We start from the raw sequence: 26,926 nt of genomic DNA on the forward strand, positions 1-26,926 counted from the left end.
ACGGCGCAACCTTGATGCTGGTATGGTAGCTGTTGTTGTAGGAAAATTCAACCAAGGGAAGATGAGTGTCCCATGACGCGCCGAAGTCGATGACGCAGGCTCTCAACATATCTTCCAATGTCTGAATTGTTCTCTCACTTTGTCCATCTGTTTGAGGGTGATAAGCTGTGCTCATATCCAATTTAGTTCCAAGAGCCTTCTGTAGTGATTGCCAGAATCTCGAGGTAAACCTGCTATCTCGGTCAGAGATAATGGATACAGGTACCCCATGAAGGCGAACTATCTCTTGAATGTAGATCCGTGTAAGTCTCTCCATCTTGAAGTTTTCTTTGATTGGCAGGAAGTGGTCGGATTTAGTCAACCGATCGACAATCACCCAGATAGCGTCGTGCCCACTCGGGGATCTAGGTAACTTAGTGATAAAATCCATTGTTATCATTTCCCACTTCCACTCAGGTATTCCTGGCTGCTGAAGTAAACCTGAGGGCTTCTGATACTCTACATTCACCTGGGCGCAAGTCAAGCACTTGCCAACAAAGGTTGCAATTTATGCTTTCATGTTTGGCCACCAATAGAGTTGTTTGAGATCCAGATACATCTTATCTGAACCTGGGTGAATGGAGTATTTCGTCTTGTGAGCCTCATTCATGACAACCTCTCTGTACCCGCCAAACTTTGGGGTCCAGATCCGGTTCATGAAATAGTACACTCCGTCTCCCTTAACCTCTAAGTTCTTGTCTATTCCCCGCAATGCTTCATCCGCCACTTTATCTGGTTTCAAGGCTTCCAGCTGAGCCTCCTTGATTTGCGCGGATAAATGGGAATGGATAGTCATGGTCAGTGCCTTCACTCTACGACCTGAGTACTCTTTTCGGCTGAGGGCATCTGCCACCACATTGGCCTTGCCGGGATGGTAGCGGATTTCGCACTCGTAATCACTGAGTAGCTCAATCCATCGCCGTTGCCTCATGTTTAGCTCCTTCTGGTCGAAGATATGCTGCAAGCTTTTATGGTCAGTGAAGATAGGGCACTTGGTTCCATAGAGATAATGTCTCCAGATCTTTAACGCAAAGACCACTACTCCCAACTCTAAATCGTGATTTGTGTAATTGACCTCGTGCGTTTTCAACTGTCTCGAAGCGTAGGCGATGGCCTTTCCTCGCTGCATGAGCACACAGCCTAGGCCCTGATTGGACGCATCACAATAGACCACGAAGTCTTCCGTCCCTTCAGGTAGAGACAAGATAGGTACGCTGCACAGGGCCTGCTTCAATGTTTGAAATGTAGTGTCTTGCTGGACTCCCCAGCTAAAGGTTACACCTTTCTGTGTTAGGGTAGTTAGAGGCTTAGCGATTCTGGAGAAGTTTTGGATGAACCTGCGATAATAGCCCGCGAGACCCAAGAATTGTCGGATTTCTGTGGGTGTCTTTGGTGCAGACCAATTCTCTATCGCTTTGATCTTGGAAGGGTCCACGTGTATGCCTTCTTTGCTAATCACGTGACCAAGGAAATTCACCTTCCTGATCCAGAACTCACACTTTGAAAATTTTGCATATAGCTTCTCCGCCCTTAATGTTTCCAGCACCTGCCTCAAGTGTTGTTTATGATCGTTCTCACTCCGTGAATAGACAAGTATATCGTCGATGAACACGATCACGAACTTGTCCAGGAAAGGGCGGCACACTCGATTCATCAGGTCCATGAATACTGCCGGTGCGTTGGTCAGACCAAAGGGCATTACTACAAATTCGTAGTGTCCATAGCGAGTTCGGAATGCTGTCTTGGGCACATCATTCTCGTGGACTCGCAACTGATGCTACCCTGATCTTAGATCGATCTTTGAGAAATAACTGGCTCCCTGAAGTTGGTCGAAGAGGTCGTCGATTCTAGGTAAGGGATATCGGTTCTTGATGGTCAGCTTGTTCAGTTCTCGGTAGTCAATGCACATTCGAAAGGATCCATCTTTCTTTTTCACGAATAAGATCGGAGCTCCCCAAGGTGAGGAACTCGGCCTTATAAACCTCTTGCTGATCAGCTCATTGAGCTGGCTGCATAATTCTTGCATCTCCGCTGGCGCTAAACGGTAGGGAGACTTAGCTACAGGAGTAGCTCCGGGGATTAAGTCGATACGAAACTCGACTTGACGTTCGGGAGGAATCCCTGGGAGATCTTCAGGGAAGACATCAGGAAAGTTGCAGACTTCGGGGATGCTCTCGAGGTCTTTAACTTTTTGCGTCTCATTAACGACGTGAGCTAGAAACGCATGGCATTCCTTCCGCAGGTACTGCTGAGCTTTGATGCACGAGATGATACGAAGGTTCGAGCTAAGCTTATCTCCGTAAATCATGAGGGTTTCACCAGAGGGAAGATTGAGACGGATAGCTTTCTCGAAACAAAGAATATCAGCACGATTGGAGCTCAACCAGTCTATGCCGATGATGACATCAAAGCTCTTGATGGATACCGGCATAAGATCGATGGGAAAGGAGTGATTGTCTAGGGTAAGAGTACAGCCTATGAATATGTCGTTCGTGCTCTCTTTCTCTCCATTAGCCATCTCAACGGTGAATGTTTCGGTTAAAGGTTGGGATTGACATTTGATTAGATGTTTGAATGCATGACTAACAAAACTCCTATCCGCACCAGAATCGAAAAGAATGCATGCATAAGAGTGGGTTTCTGGTGCTAGAACAGACTCGGCGAGTCCAAGGCAATCTCCTAATAGTTGAAGATGAACTCGACGAGTTGTTCATACAACTCGGCGAGTCAAGGACAGAACGTGTTTAACAGATGAAGGTGAACTCGACGAGTTGTTCATACAACTCGGCGAGTCGGATGAAGGTTCATTCGATGTTCATATAGAAGGGGAACTCGTCGAGTCGTTGCTAAACTCGACGAGTTGAGTCATGGATAAGGACAGGTAAAGGGTTAGGGACTCGACGAGTTGGCGGCCCAACTCGGCGAGTCGGGTCAACTGGAAGTTGACTTTGACTTGGACTTGGTTAGGGGTAAAATAGTTATTTTACCCTAAAAATAGATATCAGATCCTGACTGAGTGTTTTGTGGGGATTATAGCCGGAGGATTTCCGGAGCAGCAGCAGACAGAGGTTTCCCGCACAGATTATCAGCAGCTACTCGTACGATGTGAGTTCCCTTCCAGTAGCGGTGGGTCTACGGCCACAATGCCGGCCCACCAGTAGGAGTTGTATGTTAGGTGATCGTCTTTGTGATATCATCTAAGTCTGCTACTACCTGATATGTTGTATGCTGGCATGACATGTTATATGTGATAGTAGTAGAGTTCGGTTGTTAGGACCGAAGGGTAGGTCAGGCACCCCAGATATGTCTGACAGTATGTGATGATATGTTTATATGCTGGCATGATATGTTATATGTGATAGTGGTAGTAGGAGGGGAATAGTCCCCAAGTTCGGTTGATAAGACCGAAGGGTAGTTCGGACACCCCAGATATGTCTGATAGTATGTTTATGTTATGATATATGTGATAGTAGCAGTAGGGGGTGGAATAGTCCCCGAGGGTCGGTTGTTAGGACCGACGGGTAGGTCAGCACCCCAGAATGGCTTGACACGGGTAGGTCGGCACCCCAGAATGGCCGTACCGAGTAGGTCGGGCACCCCAAAATTGCCCGGCAGTACGTATGCTATATGATTGTATGGTATGTGGTACGATTGGGGGAACTCACTAAGCTTCATGCTTACAGTTTACAGTTTTGGTTTCAGGTACCTCTTCAGCGAAGGGGAAGGAGCTGGCGCGGTAGCAGCACATCATACACACACGCATTGATTTTCCGCACTAGAGATATTCAGGGATTGTACTCTGACATGATGCTATCATATGATTTGGGTTTTCAGACATGATACATTGATTTATAAAATGATATATTGTTACGTAGTTTTCTTATGAATGTTTTTATAATCAGTTAATTAAAATGAAATTTTTGGACTCGAAATTTGGGATGTTACATTAACGCTCAATAAAACTATTGTTTACTGAAATAAAAAGTCCATTGTTCTAAATTAATAATCGATTTCAACATATTCTGATGCAATATATTGTTTACACGATTTAGCAAACTGTCGAAGACATGAAGTGTATAAATAAGTAGAACTCTAATTGGGCATAGATATTGTATGTACTTTTGGTAGAAGTATTCATTGTTATCCATTTGATACATTCAAGTTTGTGACAATTTATATATTTTTTTTATGAACACCAAGTGTTCGATTAAATACCTCAATGAAAAAACATCCACAAATAAATCAAGAACAAGGTGTTGTATTTATTATTGTAGTTTGTAGGTGCTTGTTGACTTTTTTTTTGCTGAAATAACATCATTTTGATGTCTCTGTTTAATTTGCTTTTGACTGGCCTTTATTTCCCGAACATATTCAACAACTTGAATGTTTGGTTGTTGAGATTATAAACTGGATTTTATATTCATGCATAGTTTCCCCAAACATATTTTGATTTCTTTGTTTAATTTTCCTTTGTGTATGACTCGGTTTTCCTTCCAAGAGGTGACTTAAAGAGCTTAATGGGTTAAGTTGGCAACTTAACCCTAATAAGTGTAAAAGTGGCATTTTATCTGAAAATCCTTAACTTTGAACCCTCATTAAGTCAAGCATTAAGTCCCTTATGTTAAATTGAATTTCACATCTCAATAGCCTAATAAGTAACCAGCAATCATACAAAAAGTGATAAATGTACTTGTAACGTCCCGCAAATCATGACATAAATATTTTTGTTTTTAGATTAATAAATTGTTAATACATATCATTCCCATAAAACCCAAGTAACCAAGATCTAGCAGAACATCATCAAATCAGAGTAATTTACAGAATGCAGAAACATGTGGTGTGTGCACTGCAATCGTCTCGCGCTCTTTCATTTAAAAATCGGAGTACCTGAAACATAAAGCTTAGTGAGTTCCCCAAAATACCACACAACTTACAAACACAAATTTTCTTGCACGCACATATATAGTTGTCATGGGCTCTCCCCATGGTCTTTCTCTGGTATGCCATGGGCTCCCCTAGTCCCCCCCCCCATGGTCTGATATCCAATTGCCACGGGCTCCCCCCGAGGTCTTCCTTGCAAGTATCACAGAGACAACTAGCATACCACATAACACGTAATGGGCCGACATTGGTCCCTTCGACGCATAAATATAGTGAGAAAACACACCTCAAAGTTAGACAAATCCTACGAATGTTGTGCCTGCTACGAATTGGCTCCAAACACTGAGCCAAACCCATGAATATAGTGAGAAGACTCACCTTCAAGTATCCTAACTAATTATTGTGTGGAGGTAAGAATAAATGTGGACCAATCAAAATTAAATAAATAATTAAATAATTAAAAAAATAAATAAGGGTAATTTTGTAATTTGATTAATAACTTTCATAAATACTTCCTATAATCATGGTATTGATAGATTGAATTTTAACCTAATTTCTCCCCGTCTATATCTACAGCCGTTTTTTCTCCAAAAACCACAAACATCGATCAACTTATGTGCACCATATCTCATCAACATTATCTTATCAATCCAACCCTAATCGCCATCTGCCCTTGGGTGGACTGATGAACGAAGGCAACGAGGGGGAAAATACGAAGGCTTCGTAGGCGATATTCGCCGATCAGATGGCAAGCGGAGGTCGTCGTCTCCGGGGTCGGTGAGCTAGAAGCAACGAAGCTTCCCTCTTCATGTCCGATGGCGAGGAGCGAGTTCTAGGCGTCACCGCTAGCGAAAACTTCTAACCATTTGAGGTTTCCGGAGGTTTTTTTCAATGAACGGGTAAGAGGAAGGTACGGGAGTTTCAATCAGTGGGAAGGAGGCACGAAGGCGGCTGAATGGTTTGAAGGGTTCCGATCGTTTGTAGTTCTGAGGTTACATCTCCGGGATGTGACGGCCTTGAGGTGCGAAAGAGGGAAGGGTCCGATGTGGCAAATCAATCAACGAGGTCGAGACATTCGGGGGTCTATGGCGATGTGAACAGCAGAAAAAGAAATGAGGGGTTGAAGATGGGGTGTTCTCTGGCATCAGAATTCTCTGCTACACACGACAGATCCTTGAAGAAGGTTCGTGTACCTGTGTTTTCATTTAAGGATAATACATATTTCAGCTTACCATCATGTTTGAAGTCGTATGCGAAGCTATTTTTCTTATCGTCCTTATCGTTTCCTCCAGATTGATGGTTGTAATGGTGATTTGTTAGCTATTTCCCCCCGAAATTTTGCAAAAACAATTGGTTTATTTAACTTAATCTATCTTAATGCCTTTATTTTTGCAGGTGGGCAATCTAATTAAGCTGGTTTAGATGTTATTCTTGTTGATTCTTGATTTCTTTGTGTTTACCTGTATATCACGCATTCCCCTGCTACACTGGAATTGGAACTGCAGTTTGATTAAGTTGTTATATTTGATATCCTACAAGTAGATGCACGTATGAATGTTAGGAGAACTGATTGCATCTGGCTATATACATACATGTTTTTATTTTCCTATATGTAAAGGGTTTACCTAGTTTCATGTGTAATTTCATTAATTCATCAAGCCTACCCAACTAACTTAGGGTTGAAAGCTTGTTGTCGTTAGTTGTTACTATTAATCTCATGTTGTTTCGTAAAACCTTACCTGTTTTAGCTTATAGATGTTGATTTCATTTGTAACATGAATCGAATGAGTTTCAATATCATTTAAAATTCATCTCCGATCTCTCAATAGAGGTTTAATTTCCTTATAAGAGTGATGTTATGTAGCTCAATTCTTGGATTTGGTATTTTACAAATTAGGTGTAATGGTCTTGTTGGAGATTATCTTAGAAATCATGGTGACCTAAAGACTGTTTTTGAAGTTGAAAAAGAAGATGAAGTGAAGAATTCTAAACTTCTTATGGGATTGAAAACAATGTTGGAGATGATGAGTACAAACACATTCTATGTGTAGAGGCAGCAACAATTGAGAAGTCGATTTGAAGCCTGATGAAGAATGGAAAGTAAGACAACAATATTCGTTCATAATTGATTAGCATGTTTTTCTGTCAGAATGGATTAGCAACAATATTTTATCAGAATGTATTAGTGTTTTACTTAGATTTCAATGTTTTTATTTGATTTTTAATCAGTATCAGTTTTATTCTTTAAAAATAAATGTATTTGTTAACCATTATTACTTGTATTCTTTCAGAATGAATGTCATTTATGTATGTTCATAGTTGTATTAGTTAAGAATGAATGTAAGTACTAATTTTAAAATCTTAAAATTCTTTTCATATAAAATTTGTATTCATTTAAAAGTATTAATCTAGATAATATATGTTTATAGTATTCTGTCAGAATTTAATGTTTTTTTTCAAGATAATGATAAACACGTTGTTTTATTATCCAAAAAATCAGATTTTTTAAGCTTAGAAAATTAATTATTCCCTAAAATGTGCAATTTTCCTTTTTTAAATTTATGTTAATTGACTCAAATACCCTTAAAATGAAATTAGATGCTATTTTTTAATTATATTTAATTTAATAATATGTATTAATCATTTTCTTAAAATAAGTAAAATGATTAGCTCACAATCATTCCTATATCAATACAATAATTAGTTAGAATATAATAATCTAATTATATATATATATATATATATATATATATATATATATATATATATTAATTGGTGTTGATTTAGATTTTGAAAACCGAAAGTCAAATGGGTTAACAGGTTAAGTGTCCGATGTTGGCATTTAATTTGAAAGTTGGTTTTGTTTTTGCTAGTATTTATAATATTTAATTGTTCAGAAAAAGAAGGGTAGATTATAGTATAAAAGTTGTATTAGTTGGAGAAGCTTAAATCTAAATTAATTGGCAATTATCAAACACTTCGGAATAAGTTGTATTGAAATGAAGTTGTAAGATTGATGTGCATAATAATTGTATGTGTGAGATGCCGTACGGTTAATAGAGAAACACCCATTTGACAATCTAGAGTCTATACGATTCGTCTTTGGATCCTATAAAATTATTATATTGATTTGACTTGACTGGACTTATAAGCATATAACTTTGTGTATTTAACAAGAGTAAAAATAAATTCAAAATTGAAGATAGAAGTAACTTAAAATATGAGTTGCGTATACTACATTGAAATATATTGATATGCATTTATCACCCTGTCTACAATGATGTGATACACATACCTAGACTTTCTAAACGTACGATTAATCGGTTTGTTCATATCCTTAAATCTATACTTAACTCGAAACTGAGCAAGCATTAATAATTGAATATGGCTCATGAAGTGATAAGTGATAACGCATGAAAAATGAATGAGAAATCACCGGATTAGAAACGAAAAAGAAGAGATATACAATAAAAGTCAATTATGCAAAAGTTGAATCAACGAAGGAGTCCGTGGGCCATGTGATTTGAGTGAGAATATCCGTAGAATGAAGCAATATTGCATGACTGATATTTATCAATCAAATAAGAATTCAAGAAAAAAAATGCAAGAAGTAGATATGTGCTATCAAATAAAGCACATTAGAAAAAGTACACCTTCAATTCTACATGTGTTTGCATGCGTGTAGGTAAACAAAAACATACAAAGAGACACATACATGATACATGCATCTGGTCCTGCCATACATAAAAAAAATATTATTTTGCTCTCATTTATTTCTTTTTTTAATTAAATTGTTATTATATATTTATTTAGAGTTTATTTAAAAAATAAAATGAATTAAAAATAAACTCAATCCCCCACCACGCCCACTCCTAAAATATGATATATCTCATATCATCATATCTCTTCTCTAAACAAAATCAAGAACACCGTATATCATTAGACGTAGTTGGACCACTGGAAAACATCGAAGGTCGCCAAACTACAGTCGTCGGGAACCTCCGTATTTGCTCTATCATCTGCACCACTGACGAACCACCAAATACCACCAATACCACCCACCAACTTATCTAAAAGAATCCTCCGCCGTGCCCCCCTTCAACTGTTGGATTAAGGTGTCAAAGGTTTTAACTAAATTAATATAATCATAGTGAATAAAAGTAAAATCCCTTTTTGGTTGCCCTCAAAACCAAAAAATAGATAAGATTGATATTAAGAGAAAGAAAAAAATGGTTTGTTGATATATTATATGATTAATATATTAATTAGAAACAGTTAACAATTAATTAAGGATTTATTAGAATTAATTAGAAATTAGTTTTGTATTAATTAGAATTAATTAAGGGTGCAATTGTTGAATTGCAATTGTTTAATAGTTAAGTGAGGGAAACAATTCTAGAACTTTCCTATGTATGGACGGTTTTGACAAAGTTCCAGATATATTCTGGAAGCCTCCAATAGCTGATAAGGAAACATATTTGAATTATGTTAAAATATTATTATCTTAATATTCACATCAGGGTTTCTAACAACTATAAATAGGGTCTATAACCCTAGAAAAAATCGATCCCTACACACTCAAGAAAGAGAAATCAATTTTCTTCTCCCTCCTCTCTCCATATTTTCGATCCTAGGATTTTCTAAGGTTTAGGTGTGAACCATTAGAGGCATCCATATTATTGATGCTTGTTTTCCAAGGAAGATATCAAGAGGATTGTTTGCATTATTCGATTCTTGCAAAAAGTATGTGTTCTAACTTGTAATTTTCGATTTACATAGGTTAGAAGTTTGTTTCATAAGTATGTTGTTATAACTTGAGAAAAAGTTATAATGTTCTAGGTTGCATGTTGATGGATTTATAGGCATAATCCAAGATTGATTTAAGCATAAACTTGAAGAAATCTAAATTAATTGAAGAATACTTACTTGAAGGGATTGACACATTTAGTGGTGTTGAAGATGATGCCACACTTTTGATTCTCTTCACTTCCAGTAATGGTGCCTCAATGATAATCTGATGGATTGATTTGTACACATATCTTCATGGTGTTTATATAGAGAAAACGTAGGAGGAATAGAGATCGTTCAATGTAACCTCATTATACGTTTCTCCCATATGTGTTAATTTATCATAATTGCACCTTATGGGTAAGTTATAGAACCACACATATTAAGTCCCTCAAGTTATAGACAAATATCATATACATCATACTACATATATTTAAGTCCAGAGGTTGATATATCATTAGGAAAATGTTATGGTACACAATATAATTGTACCAACATGTAATAAATATTACATGACAGTTCAGAGGCCACATTGACGGGTTACTTTCCAACATATGTACCCATAAGTGTTATGTAAATTCCGCTATGAAAATATTTTAATTATAACCTAGAAAAATCATCAGTGGTATCATAGTCTTGGAGTATCTGTTATTTGTGCATATATGAAACTGGAAATCGATATCTAAAGAGACCGAGAAAAACATGTCAATCGCAGGGCAACTAACTTCTTGCCGCGACGTGATTTCGACTATAGTAGGGTTTTAGGATTTACTTGCATTTTTCAAATTGTAGGATAATTATTAGATCTTAATTGTTATTTTATCTGATTAAAATCTGAACCTTTAGACTATATAATTATAAAACCCTAATTCGAAAATTAAGGAAGTATAAAAGGAAATAATATTATCTAATTATAAGATTAATTAAAATAATTGTTTAATCCTTAAAAGATTTAATAAATTAGTTAAATTTTAATTAAAAGATAAACATTAAATCTAAAATTGGTTTAGATATTAATTAATTAAAAGTTAATTAAGTTAACTAAATTTAAATCTTATATTATTAAAAGCTTTTGAAATACACTCTTTTATATATATATATATATATATATATATATATATATATATATATATATATATATATGTGTGTGTGTTAGAGTTATAATACTGTATGTATAAAATTAATAAATATGCCACTCAAACCAAGACTCGACCTCAATCATGAAACCATACTATATGAGAGGCCTAAGGAAAAACCATATTATTAAGTATTGAATCGACTTCTTTAAACTTTTTTCTCTTAAGTTACATGGAAATCCTCTCCCACCTCTTTGTGCACTTTCACATTTTAAGCTTGTCTTTGTTCTCCATCGAGAATAGCTAATTTTTTATGGAATATTCTTCAATAGGAATGATTCCTCAATAAGCATATCCATCAAATCAATAATGCGTCAACTCTAAAGAAGTTGTTATTCCCATACACATGTAGCTTTTTCAAATAAGGTCTCTTGCATCATTATATGTAACATCCCGAGATTTTGCAGGTATTTTCGAACCCCCTTCTATCATTATTTTGTCGATTATAGCCCTTGGGATTGAGAATAAAGAGCCAAGATAAGTTTAAGGGCCAAGTTTGCAAATTTGGGCCAAAAGGAAGTACGTTGCGCGTACATAAGGGTACACTAAGCGTACTAAGGTCCGCTTTAGTACGCTGGGCGTACACTTGTGTACGCAGGGCGTATTAACGTCAAGAATGAAACCCTAATATTTAGGGTTTGGAGCCTATATAAGCAACATAATGAGCACCAATACCCCTCTTACCTCAGCCTCCACAGATCAAACTCGTCTTTCCCAAACCCTAGCTTCCCTTTGGTGTGTTTGAGCTCATTTGTGTATTCTTGAGTGCTTTAAGAGGAAATCATTACATCAAAGAGTTGAAGGAAGAGACCAAGCTTGTAGATCTGAAGTTAACTCGTGCACAAGAAGATTTAGAAGGTATAAAGTTCCAAACTTTATGCTCATATGATTAGATCTCTCCATTTTGATTTAAAAGACCCATTTCTTGTCCCAAAAACCACAAGGTGGTGCATGTTGTGTTTTGGACGAAAAGGACTGTCCTTCTAGACTCTTGAAGGAATCTTGAATGATAAAAATGAGGTCCCATTAGCTGAATGTTTCCCATGCATGGAAAATAAGGTATTAATGGATTAAGTCCAAGCATTTAGAACTTTATGTACGTCCACAGTGATAAAGTTCACGACTTTATCGATCCTAGGCATGATAGGTCTCTGGATCTGAAGCTTGGGCTTAAGTGCTTAAGCCATTAAGCACTTAATGAGGTTTTGAAAAATTGTCCAGTACGCCCAACGTAAATCCAATACGCCCAGCGTACTGGGTCAACCACCCCGATGGTGGTCAATGATTTGGATGAGTACACCCCGCGTACTCAGAGGAGTACGCCCCACGTACGCCCTCTGTTGGGCTTTTGTCAAATGGGCTTCGGGTTTTGGGTTGTTTATGGACTAAATGGAATTGGGCCTTTGCTGGACTTTGTAAATAAGAAATTTTGGGCCGGATAGTGATAATGGATCATGGGGTTAGGCCCAATTAGGAGGTTGGGCCCAATTTAGTAAATTGGGCCAATAACAGGCTTTACATTTGGACTTTCAAATTAAGAACTTGGTATTGGCCCTTGGCCCAATAAAGAAAATGAACTTAAAGAATAGTATGGACACTTAGTCAAGAAGGTTATTTTTAGGTATTAACTTAGTATGTATTATGTAATAGTTTGGGATTTCCGGTGAGTCAGCAGTCAGAGATTTTCAGTACTTCGACACTACTTGTGAGGTGAGTTATACTCACTATACTCAAGGGTCTAAGGCACCAAGGCCAGCCCTTGGATTGTTATTTGGTTATGATATGCTAGTATGATCTGTTAGTTCGGTATCCTAGAGGGTAGGATAATGTTATATGGTATGTGGTATGATCTGTTAGATCGGTATCCTGGTAGATAGGATGGTATTATGTGTTATATGGTATGATCCGTTAGACCAGTTGTTGTCTATAGACTGTTATGTGATTATCTGTTATATGTGCACATGTCTGTTTAATGGTTGAGGCTTATCTGCTTTGTGCGGAGGCCAATAGACCTGGGCATTCCAACTGGTTGGTTGTGGGCCGTGAGTATTCCATCCTGAGGATGATTGGACTCATAGTATGTTGGCATTCCAACCTATTGGTTGTGGGCCTGGGGTATTACAACCCGATGGTTGACTGGACCCATAGTATGTTGTTTATGATTATGTGTATTTTGTGGTATGGGTATTTTGGGGGAACTCACTAAGCTTTCGGGCTTACAGTTTCAGTTTATTGTTTCAGGTACATCGGGGGATCGTGGCAAGGCGAAGGCATGATCGTACAGCCCCTTATGTTTTGTTGTTGTTTTTGGGAAAACTCTGATATAGACTATTTTGAAAACAAATTTGTAATAAATGTTGGTTTTGAATGTTGTGAAAAAGTTTTAAATTAGCTTGAATTTTATGGGTGTTACAATATATATATGTTGTTAATGTTCCAAATGATCTTTTGTGAACATGTGAACATATGAAATGAATTTGAAATTAAGTGAAATGTTTCACCAAAGGCAATAGAGATGAGCATAAGCAGGTACCCGCCTATTTTAGTTGGAACTATAACCGCTCCCGGAACCAACAATTCTACAATTATTGGTACTAGAACCGAAACCGCTTAAACCGATTCCTAGAAAATTGGAACCACTCCCGGACCTACAAAGACCGTTTCCGATTCCGGGTACCCGGTTTCTTGAGTATTAAAGCTTGTTATTTTATACATGCCATGTAAATTAAATTTTACAAACAATATAAGTAGAAGATATAAACCCAACACATTTATAAAAACTTGATTTATGTAACACAAGAGTAAGAGCCAACAACAAACTAGTAACAACAAACGTTAATATCACCAAAACAACAAAAAGAGGAGACTGGTTTTGCAATTCATCTCAGCAAATACAAATACAAAACCAACAAAAATAGCAAAAACAAAAATAGTAATAGAAAAATCAACAATAATAACAACAAAAAACAACAATAACACAAAACAACCACATTAGCAACAACACAAAACAACAATCATCAACAATAAAACAACAACCAGCAACACCAAAAATAGTATCAACAACAACTACTTATCCCCAACTACTGACATTTTCTTTTGCTCAAAGGCCTCACTTCCAATATCCAAGTTTATGCCAATTTGGCTATTTTCCATTATTGAAACTATGAATTTAGAAAAATAAATCAGTAACAAAGATGTAACACCCGCAAATTCGGGCTAGTTAATTAAGATACAATAAGTGTTAAAAATGATTTTTTTTTATAGAAGATTATGTAGGACAAATAATTTTAACCAAAGTAATAGTCAAGGTCAACAACTGTAACCTATTTGACGTAATAAAGAAGAATATATGAATATTATGTGTTTCGTGATTATTATAATATAATAAAATAGGAAAAGATCAACCGAATCATCCGTAAATCGAAAAAATAAGTGCGCCAAAACATATATATATATATATATATATATATATATATATATATATATATATATATATATATATATATATATAATATTTAGAAAGTACACGTCGTCCTGATCCCGAAAATATAAATTTCGTCGAAATCCGAATCCGTATGAATTATATATGATTTTTATAAGATATAAAAGTCAGTCGCGCACAACGAATGTATGACGTAAAAAGCTACGAAGAGAATGGTTGACTTTTAGCTAAAGCCACCAAAAAGAAAATCATAGTACTCTTTAAAATGAGAATTTTGAGAAAAAGAAGGCTAAAAACGGAGTCCATATGAGAGAGTTGTGATTTTAGCAAAATCATTTAATTTTATAAAAATCTGGACAAAAAAATAAATTCAAAATTAGCCGACGAAGTCTAAACGAAAGTTGTATATCTCGTCGATAGCTACGCGTGGATATAAAGAAAGTCAAAAACAGAGTTCATATGAATGAGGTATAATTAATTAAAGTATTAAATATATGTTTGTGTGTGAAATATTCGTTATTGCCTGAAATACGTGTTAAGAATATATCTGATAATATACGATAATTTAGAGTACAGAATAAACCTAAATTAATTGAGATGAATATTGGGTAGTATCTCCTTATGAGTACATGTGAGATATACACGGAGGGTCGAACTTTAAAATTGTTATTGATCCGAGGAGCATGGATTAGACATAGTCATTCGTTCCTAGTCCAAGAGTATGGAGTGAGCATAGTTATTTGTCATTAATCTGGGAGCATGGATTAGACAAACCCGATCCGGGAGTATGGATTAGGTAAAGCTGTTAATTTTAGATCCGGGAGTATGGATCGTGTCGTTCTGAGGATCGACGGGGTGGGGTAAAATTGCTTATATGGGGTGAAATTGTATATATTGTGAGTTTTAAAGTGTGTGTGTGTGTATATATATATATATATATATATATATATATATATATATATATATAGATCCGGTAAGAAATTTTTTTTGGTAGGAAGGTAAGAAGTTTTTTTTTCTACATATTTTTTTGACGAACAAAATAAATGAATCACTAGATGATTCATTTGTAAGATGATTCACAAGAAAAAATTCTCAAAAAAACATCTTTATGATTCATTTTTAAGTAAATTAAGAAAAAAATTCATTTTTATGACAATTTTAGTGAATAACAACAAAATCATTGTATAAATGAATCATCGAGATGTTTTTTTGAGAATTTTTTCTTGTGAATCATCTTACAAATGAATAATCTAATGACTCATTTTGTTTGTTCGCGAAAAAAATATGTAGAAAAAAAACTTCTTACCTTCCTACCAAAAATTTCCTTCTTATTTGATCTTGACTATATATATATATATATATATATATATATATATATATATATATATATATATATATATATGGTATCACTTTCATTTCCATCGTACATAAAATCAACAAAATATTCTCGAAGTTGCCTGTGTTTTCGTGTGTCTTGAATATCTACGAACCTATGTAAATATTTCGCTGTCCTAAGTTGAAATTGCATGTGTCTGGGCTCCGAAGCCGAATACTCCGCAATGTTTCGTCCTTAATGGGTTGAAATTGCATGTGCCAACAAGATTACTATATAGGGATTGGTCTGAAACAGGCGAGCCAATGGCATCCAACTTATGGGTGGTCTCAGCTTGAGTATGAGCTGGGTTACACCGGAGCATGTGTTCCCGTTAAAGTATCTTTGATGCATATTTCTTATGGGAGAGGAAGAGACCTTGTGGGTTTCTGGTGGCAGAGATACCCAACAAGTAGTTGAGAGCCCCTAAATCAGACATGACAAACTCTCGACTAAGCTGAGAGATAATAGACCGTAGAAGAGTCGAGGAGGAGGCAGTAAGCACAATGTCACCAACATATAGAAGTAGATATGCAATATTAGTGTCGTGATGATAGGTGAAGCTGGAAGAATCTGTCACGTTGTGCTGAAAGCGCATATGAATAACGTGCTGAGCAAATCGTTGGTACTAGGATGGAGGGGTCTGTTTAAAGCCATATATCGACCTTTAAAGGTGAAAAATGTGATTTGGATGTCATAGGTCTCGGAAGCCAGGTGGTTAATGAATCTAACTGTCTCCTGAAGATAACCGTGAAGAGAATTATTCTTCACATCTAACTGATGAATAGGCTAGTGTCTCGAGACAGCCAAGTTGAGAACAATGTATATAGTGGTCGGTTTAACAATCGGGCTAGAAGTCTCATCACAGTCGATGTCATACTATCGACTATGACCATTAGCTACTAGGCGCGCTTTGTAATGCGCAAGATATCCGTCTGCATTGAACTTCTTCTTAAATAACCACATGGAGCGGACTATATTTTCCCCTGAAGGACGAGGCACCAGGACCCACATACAATTTGAAATAAGTGCATTATATTCCTCATTCATGGCTTTCTGCTAGTTTGGATCTTTCAAAGCCTGTATGTGTGACCTCAGGACATGGGGAATGAAGGATGAATGAAGATTAAGGCATTCAGTAGGTTTAAAAAAATTCACTTTTAGAGTGAGTGGTCATGGGATGAGGAGGATCGGTCAAGAGTGTGTGAGGTGGAGAGGGAGGAGGTGAGTAATGGAGAGTCTGGTCGTCTACAAGAGGGACCGAGTCTGATTGAAAGGGAACAATGTCAGTTGAAGGGTTAATAGGTGTTTGTAGTGAGAGGTGAAGGATTTCCCGAACAAAGGGGAAACATCTGTGTCGGAGATAAAATCATATGATTCGGGGTCGGTTGGGGTAACCGAGTCATAGGAGAAGATAGTCTCATCGAATATAACATGAGGAGATATAATGATCTCCCGAGTGGAGATATCGTAGCAGCGAAATCCTCGATGATAAGTAGGATAGCCAAAGAAAATGCAAGGGGTGGAGCGGGGATGAAGTTTTGATGTTGCTGACAACATATGCTTTGGCAGGAGGAGTATGAGGCGTAGGATGTTCATCACCAACCATTTAGGGTTTGAGTAGGGAAGAAAATGATAGAAAATAAAGGATTGATTTGAAGAAGGAAAGAAAAAGATTTTATGAGGGTGGAGAATAAGTCTCTGATACCATGTTAAGGTAAAGATTCTCATTGCCTTCAACGTTTACAATATTGTAACACTTGTACCCTGGTATGTACCTTCTGGCCCTTTATTTTTGGAATTGTGCATTTTAGTCCCTGAAGTAGTACGCGGGGCGTACCACTTTGTACACTCAGCGTACTGAGTTGATGGTGAGTCGGGACCCAGGTTGCGTACGTTGGGCGTATGTGGACTTTAATGAAACCCTAGTTAGGGGTTTTGCACCCTATATAAACATCCTTATTCATTAGGGTTGGCTTCCTTACTAGCATTTAAAGCCCCAAAACCCTAGAAACAAGTCTTAGCCTCCAATGTTGAGTGTTTGACCCATTGGAGAGAACTTGATGCTTATTTTGTGCATTTTGAAGGAGTTAGAGAAGCTTGAAGTTGCTTAGCTTGGAGAGAAGGTCTTGGATCCAGAAGCACCACCCTTTTTGCAAAGGTTTTGAGGTATCAAGTTCTCATCTTAACTTCTAGTTGTTTAGATATCTTTTTGGGATGATTTGTCATGCTTTTGGCCATTTTTGGGTGGATTGTTGAGTTAAGACGTCCTAAGGACTTATCCTTTCAAATCTAGGTTTTTCATGGGCTCCTTAAGAATAAAGATGCCAACTTTATGGAGTATAGGGCCTCATGCATTCATTAAGTCACTTATTAAGTCCTTGTTGAACTTAAGATCTTCATTTAGCCATGCATGGACATAAAGTTAGCAACTTTACATGGTAATCCAACTCATGGAAGTCAGATCTACATTCTGGAGCGAAGCCTTAATGGGTTAAGAGTTGAAATTAAAAGTTGGCTAAAACTGGAAGGGTACGATGGGCGTACAAGCCTGTACGCGCAACTTACAAGCCCTTGATCCAGTACACTTAGCGTACAAGCTGAGTACGCCCGCATACTCAGTCAGGTGGCTTTGCGATTTTGGGGTTTAAGTTTGGGCCATGTTTTGGGCTTAGAAAGTTGGGGTTTAGTTGGGCCATTTGAATTTGGGAGTTTTAGGCCAGGAACATTATTGGGCCTTGGCTTAAGGCCCATGTGAAGGGATTGGACCCAATTGGAAATTGGGCCACAATTGGACCTTGGTGGATTATTTGACTTTTGGGCCTTTTAGATTGTGAGATTGGTCCTTAGTCTTGGACCAATCTAGGTTAGGGGTAAAATGGTCTTTTTACCCCAAGTATGGATTTATGGTTATGGATTGGAACCCAAAATGTTAATTGAATTTTATTTGTTATTGATAGCTCGGGGATTTGTCGGACCAACAGCCATGGATTATCCGTTAGATTCAGCAGTGCAAGGTGAGTTTCCTCACTATGCTTAGCGTGTCCAAGGCACTAACGTCGTCCCATGGATTATATGTTTAGTATGCTAGTTGTATGTGTGACTCTTGCATGTGTTATGTGTTTGTATGTTACCGGGCAAGGCCTGATGCCGAGCGGGGACCGATGACCATTTTGTATGCTATGTATCTTTGTGATTATTGCATGCGTATGTATTTACTTGATATATGTTATATGTATGCTGGCCGGGGCTCGATCTATGTACCGAGCGGGGCTTGATGCTGGGCGGGGCCTGATGTCGGACGAGGTCCCATGTAGGGCGGGGCCCAATGAGTGGGTGAGGCCCATTATGTGTTATTATGTATGATATGTGGTATTTTTGGGAACTTTTTAAGCTTTATGCATACGGTTTTCGGTTTATGTTTCAGGTATTTCTGGTTCCAAGGGGAAGAGCTCGGGTTGACTGCATCGCACACACCACATGGATTCCGCTTTTGAGATATCACTCTGATTGTTATGATGTTGAGATTCTTATTTTCATTTGACTTGTATGGATAATGTTTTTGGAATACTATCTTATTCAAATTAAAAATGAAATTTTTGGATCATATTTTTGGGACGTTACAAATACATGGATACAAATACACACTATACATGGGCTTTAGGTCTAATACAATACATGAGATCGTGGGCTCATACATGTACACTAACAATGTATGTATTGTTTAGGTGGAACGGGATAAGGTGAAAGGGGATCAACACAAAAAAAAAATTAATTACATGCTATGATGATTTCATAAACCGATCCTTTTGAGTATGTTCACAAACATAAATATAAGAATATTGTTTAAGAGCCGCCTACATATGATATTGGAGCATCAAAGATGGTTGAGGAGATCAAATTGTGTTTTTTCTATGTATTTTTTTTATATAATGAACGACCCATCCTAGCCACCATGGATGACCTAACACTATGATTCTAAAAAGCACGCCATGGCGTGCTTCAAGGCGTGATGTAGCGTAATGCTTAAATAACATGTCAAAATGCGTCTTATCCAGTTATGACACAATTCCTTTTCAAGGCACGAGTTTTTTTTTTAATATTAATATAACACTTCTATAAACTTTATATATTTGATAAAATTCAATAATTATATGATTTACTTTTTTAATGTATATAAAATATTCATGTTTTGAAAAACGCTAAGGCTTGCCATGGCTTAATTTTAACATTACCGTTAAGCCACACCTCATACTATTTAGAACCTTACCTAACAAATCAACACTTGTGCTCTCATACTATTTAGAACCTTACCTAACAAATCAACACTTGTGGTCTTTGTCCATCCCATAATTACATTAAAGCATCCATGTACAATTACATTAAAACATCATTGTGAGAGGCAGTGGCCACCTCTCAATTGGAACCAGAAGGGGATCGAACCAGGTCACTCCCTTTTGGAGAGTGATATCTTAAGTCTTTACATTGCTAGGACATCAAGAAGATGGTTATGTCTATGCATTTTACTTAGGTTCATTTAACCGTCTCACCTTAGTTTGTTATAACTTATACTATTTAGATAAATATTTACAAACTTATGTGAAATTTATATTCACAAATGATTTAAAAATGGTGTTAGGAAATTTTGTGGATCGTTTGCTAACTTGCAACTTGCTAACTTGCAACGTATCAGTTTACACCTAAAGTTGTTTATATTATATGATTTGTTAAACATTATTCGGTGATAACTTTCTTATATGTTTGCATAATTGATATGTATTTTAGTCGGTTTAAATTGGTAATTGCTCAACTTCTTTTGTTGTTGATGTTAAGTAACTTTCAAATTGGTATCATTGTGATCACCTACCATAGTACCATTCAATTGGTAAAGTCGTGTGTGCTTAATTTTATATGTTGATTTTAAAGAACTTTTAGTTTGGTATCTATATGAAGACCTAGTACACTAAACCGTACAAACCGAGTAAACTGTTAGTACCACACCACACCGTACCGTAAAATGCGGTTTAAATATTCAGCGGTGCAGTTTGTAATTTTTCAAAACTGCACTATACAATGCAATTTGCGTTTTTTAATTACAAAATCACGGTTCAAACCGCACCGCACAATACATACACAAACTTCTTTCTCTCTCTCTCTCTCTTATATATATATATATATATATATATATATATATATATATATATATATATATATATCTTTATACCTTAATAAGCATTTAGCCTCAAATGCTGAATTTTAAGAGGTACAAGCCATACTTCATCATGTACAATAACTTTATGCATTAAAACATTTACAGTCAAACATTAAATTTTAGTTGTACGAATGATATAGCACCGAGTACAATTATTCAATGCACAGATATCATTAAATATTACAGACGTTTGACTCGGTTGTGTTATATCTAAATCTTATCCCTTATATCTTATCTTAAACTAAACAAACTCATCTTCCAAATGAAAGCAGACATATAATGAGTTTGACCTAGTTGAGTTTGTTGAATCCGAGATCTTGGCAAATATACGTGGATTCTGGCCAGTCTCCACTATATTTGGCATATTTCTATTCCATCGCCATCATCTCCACACTCTTTCAGGTTTGTATGACTATCTCGACTCTTTCTTCTCCTTCATCTCCTACGTCTCTCTGTCGTTCTCTCACACTCTCTCTCCAAGAAGATGCAGGTAACACTCAATCTGAAGTCTTGGGCTTCTATCTCGCATACACTCGATCGTAGGGAAAACCATTTATAGAGTGAAACGATCCTCAAGGCTCCATCGCCGCACCGCCTCTTTCTCGCTCTCTTTCCTGCTACAAATGAAACGATCATGAAGGCACCAACATTACACCCTCTCTCTCTCCACACACACACACACACCACTCACCGTCACGATAACACACCATCACGAAACCTGAATCCTATGTCTAAAACCCAAAAAACAGTAACTCTAAAAGCCACGAAACCTTAGATCTCAAAAAGGTTAGTTATATCCCGATATCCTAGATATAAGATCTATTTTTAAATATGTCAATTACTATATTTTAGTCTACTGATAACCTTTTTCTAGGATATGCTATCTGATTGTTTCTAATTTGATCTCTGGAATTTTGGAATAAGGTTTCTACAATATTACTTTATTGTTATCCTGATTTTCATATGACGTGTAAGCTTCCCATCATAATATTTATTTATAGGTTTTTTTTTTCAGCTATCAGAAATGGCTAAAAAGATTCACTTTTAATGGTTAATTTTTTGGTTTAGATGAAAATAAAGCTCATGGTGGGGAATATATACTTAAATAAAAGGGTTTGCAGGATATGCTCTTCATTGTGGCTGTGGATTAGTATTTAGACTCTACAACAGGTAAGCAAAATCTTGACTATTCAAATCTTTTGTACAATGCTATATTTACTATGTGTATCTGTCAAGTGGCAGGGACATGTATGTGTAAGTACATGTGAATTTGATCTGTGTGTATATTACCATCTAACATCAATGGCAGGTCTCATCTGTTTTTTTTGTCTTTTTAGTGTTATTGAAAGTGGATCCGAATAAATCTTTGTAGTAGTATTATTTCAATTTAGCTCTATGTTTTGTGGCTTTCTTTTGTAGAATAAAGTAGTGAAGAGCTTAGCAGGACTTTTGCAACTAGAAACTTGAACTCAAGTAACGAGTTTGTTTGGATTGAAAAACTACAAATTTCGTTTGTAAGTGTTTGTGTTTGTTCAATTTGGTTGGCATATTAAGTTGGTGAATTATCCAACTTCGAACTTTGATCATCATGTTTTTTTTATTTCATATTTGATTTCAAATAGAAATGATGGCTTAAGACCAAAGATTATGATTACTGAATATGTGATTTTATTACTTTGTAGTTTTTTTGCATGAAATTAATTTTCAAATTAGTAGTTGTTGACCGATTTTCATGGAAAATCATTGGATTTTGATCTTCCTTCATTAAGGTTTCTATATTTCATATGTTTGATTTCAAGCATGAGACGCCTTTACCTAGCTTTAATCTACTATACTTAAAAAGCAAGTAGATGTTGGTCTAAATTCACCAAAAGAAGAAAAACAATAGATTGTTTTGTCATTTTAAAAGTTGGATAAATCATTTTTGTTGTGTGTTTGTATATAGACAGTCGGGAGTAGATAGTAGATACCAAGCCAATACTATATGCATGATTGGTTTGGGTCTTAAGAACACCGTCAAATCAGCCTCCTAGAGATATCTGCCTTTATTTTAATGTATTTTACAACTATACTGTGTAATTATCGACTCATGATTAACCCGATCAATGTTGCTGATGCCTGATGGTACCTCATCCACATTTGATTTCACAATGAAGGTAAATATATTTTTGACCATTTAACGTTTTTATGAGTTAGATGCTTTTTACAAGTCACAAGTTCACCAAATTTCTATAGAAATTGCAGGTCAATCGTAATACTGACTTTTGTAGATTTTTTTTTTAAAATTATCACGAGTTTGTGTATATAGGTACAAATTTTATATAATTTAAGAAGTTTTGTGTGAATCCTTCTAAACTTTGTGGGAAACTTGAATTTGAGTAAAGGATGTTCAACAAAAAAAAGTCAAAGCATGTGATCTTGTTTAATCTTTATGTTTTTATAGATACACAATGTTTTGAGAGTAAATTGTTTGTTAAGATAAAATGTTTATTAGAAGAAGCATGTTGAAGGCCAAGTGTTGGTGTAAATGAAATTGTATTGCTATTCGTTTCAAATAGTGTCAAAGACTACAATTCTATAATTTTCAAAGTGTGCAAAATTGATTGGTTGGGGTGAAAAGTATACGATCAACTACTTTTTAGTAAATATTGACATGAAGTGTATGGATAAAACATTTTAGGATTTTGAAAACTATATAATTATTATTTTACTTTCATTTCTTATACGTAGAAAAATATACTATCATGTATATACTTTTTTTTCTTATTAAGACATTGTATATTGATTTTGATTCTGATTACACAATATACAATGTCTTATTAGGAAATATTCCATAAACTAATATAATAAATCTGTAATAATTAACTAGCAACGTTAGAAACAAAAATTCAACATAAGAGTTTTTAAATTAATATAATATAATAGAAAATTTGTTTGCACAAAAATTTAATAACAAGTTTATATAGATCTAAAAAATATACTATTTTATAAAATTGAATAAACGTTAATAAATAATAATAAATTTATAATAATGTTCATTATTTATTTATAAGACATGTACTTAATAATTAGTATTAAAAAAATTCAAAAAAAATCTTGGTTTTTCAAGTAAATCATTTGTGGTGAAAAATATAAAGTGTAATCACACCAACATGGTTGTTGGATCCGTTAGCCATTTGAATTTGAAACTATTCTCGCTAAAATGATTCTAATCGTCATCTCAAAACTATTCGTTGTTGCAAAACCACCCATAACAATATGAATTTGTATGTGTTCCTTAAAATGTAACATATTTCCGAGTGAAACTAATTTTTGAAAAAAAAACTATTCGTACCCGTCTTGGCGCGGGTAAACGGCTAGTATATATATATATATATATATATATATATATATATATATATATATATATATATATATATATATATATATATATATATATATATATATATATATATATATATATATATATATAAGAAAATTACAAATATAGCCTAATCTCTTAATTACTTTGTAGAAAATAGCCAAAAATACCCAAATTACAAAAATAGCCACCAAAATCGTAGATAGACTCAGTCTATCTACGATTTTACTTGTCCATCTGCGAATGTATAAGTCGCTAAAACATAGATAGGGATGCATAAATTTGGCACATGATCATATGTGGAGTATTTAACTAAATTTGGCTTTTATTGATTTGAAATTGATATAATTACACAACTATTTATACTACCAATCAAAACTTTGTACAAATTATTTACCTGGTATTTCTTTTCTTTATCATAATTTTTTTTATGACAACATAACTAAATATAATTACTTAACACTTAAAACCGCATTAAAACCGACCACACCGTATCAAAACGCACCGAACAGTATAACGCAGTTTGAAATCTTCGTGGTGCTCACTACGGTCTTTAAGCAAAAGTTTGATATACTAGGTACTAGGTAGAGGTGTATACAATTCTCTTTGGTGCGGTTTAGAGTTAAAAATTCTATAATATTGTATTATTATTTATAGGATAACTTAGAGTTTTTCTTTAAGGTGTAGTTTCGTTTGTAAAATATTTTTGAAGGAGTTGTAATTTGTCAGGAATTACAATCCAATTTCATATTCTGTTTGGTTGGCATGAATGAAATTTGAATTCAATTTCATATTATGTTTGGTTGAAAAGAAATTGGAATAATATAAAATGATATAATTTGCCCTTCATATTTTTTTTGCTTATTTTTACCTTTTTTTAATAACTTATATATAAAGAAATATTATATAAATTATATAAATAGTAATTGGTGGCGATGGTGGTGAGTAACAAAAGAGGTGGTGGCTGCGATGGTGGCGGTAGTGGTGGTGGCAGTGATGTTGATGTTAACGGTGGGTGGTGGGTGGTGGTAAAGGTGATGGTGATGACAGTGATGGTGGCAGTGATCGTGTGTTGGTTAAAATGGGCAAAACAACCTGCTTCATTCATCTTAGAATCGTAAACTTGAAGCTTAGTGAGTTCCAAAAATACCACATACAACACAAAATAATGGGCCCAACTATAGGATCTAACCTAACGAGTCCAACCCAATGAAGCATGGAAATGTGATCAGCCCTAGGGGTATATTTCAACCTATTGGGACCAATCCTACTGATCCAACCCAACGAAGAATGTAAACATACAAGTAACAAGCAAAACCTTACTAGTCTAGCGTACCATGTCATAAGTAATACATTGAGAAGAGTCACTTGAATCAAAGAGCTGAGTCTAACTACTTGAAGTTCTAAAGAATCAACTATACGAACTGCCTAAACAAATCATAGTCTACAACTCAGTCTATGACTCAAAACCCTCAATTTGACTAAAAGTCAAATTGGTCAAAAAAAAGTCAACGACCTTTGCACTATAACCAACCTCTGGTCACACCGTGACCACTAGGCGACAAAATAACCGCGAGATCCTAGATGTCGCGCCGTGAATCCCAGTTTAACAACCACATTTTCCCTAGGGTCTTAATCCTTTAAAACCTGAAGTCTATTATCCCACATGTCATCAAAATATGGTCTTAATGGATAAAGTTCCAAACTTAATCCATTTGGATGCCTTAGATACAAAGATCTCTTATCCTAGGTCAAAAGAGACCAAAAATGAACACATGACCTTACATGTAATCAAATAAAAGATAAAAATCATCTTTAAATTTCACGAAGGGTCCAAAAGACCCCAAGATTCAACCTTTGGGTATGGCGTTTTCTAAACTCCACCCAAACAACAAGAAGGGGGCCAAAACCAAGCTAAATAATCTAGATCTATCATTCAAGAAACAAAAAGCATGGATCTTGAATACGTATAAAGGTCCTAAGAAAGGAAAAAAGTTGATGCTTACTGGATATGACTTGAACAACACCTTCTTGCAACAACAAGCACCTTCAAGCTTCACCAAATGAAGAAAACAAGTCAAGAACACAAAGAGAGGCTAGGGTTTGCAAGGAGGGATGTTTCTGAGAATGTATGCCGCCTAAATGAGGAAACCCTATGGGATTTTTTTTTTGAAACGGCAAATAATTTAAATATCTTCTGTGTCTGGGATTGAACCCAGGACCACCTTGTTAGTTGTTAGATTAGAGACCTCACTGTTAGCCAAGTGGGCTCAATGGGAGCCACATTAAGACAAGGCCCACCCACACATTTGCTTATAATCTTATATGTGTAATATATATATATATATATATATATATATATATAAATTTTATTATATATAAAGAAAATGTAACATCCCCAAAATTCAAGGCCAAAAATTTCATTTGTAAATAAGTTATTACATAAAGCATCAGTATAAAAACATTCATAATAATATCTCGTGTCAAGCCAAAGTGTCAGTAATCAAAACATATTATCATAAAACCATATCAGAGTGTGATCCCAAAGATCTCATGTGCGGAAAACATAGTGTGATGCGCTGCGATCGAGCCGTCCCTTTCCTTGAAAACAAAGTACCTGAAACCAAAACTGAAAACCGTAAGCACGAAGCTTAGTGAGTTCCCCAGATACCACATACCATACAAACCAACTGAT

The 26,926-nt window shown here is 35.6% G+C and overlaps 1 long non-coding RNA gene across 1 annotated transcript; it reads left to right on the forward strand.

The window, feature by feature from the left end:
• The first annotated feature begins 22,017 nt into the window (after window positions 1–22,017).
• Window positions 22,018–22,388, forward strand: LOC145119226 (uncharacterized). The gene is made up of 2 exons (XR_013713754.1): window positions 22,018–22,179; window positions 22,290–22,388. It is a non-coding gene; the product is annotated as an uncharacterized LOC145119226 (long non-coding RNA).
• The last annotated feature ends 4,538 nt before the right edge of the window (window positions 22,389–26,926 follow it).

Source organism: Lactuca virosa, chromosome 6, assembly GCF_052849685.1.
Source record: "Lactuca virosa cultivar CGN04683 chromosome 6, Lactuca_virosa_CGN04683_v6, whole genome shotgun sequence".
NCBI lineage: Eukaryota > Viridiplantae > Streptophyta > Magnoliopsida > Asterales > Asteraceae > Lactuca > Lactuca virosa.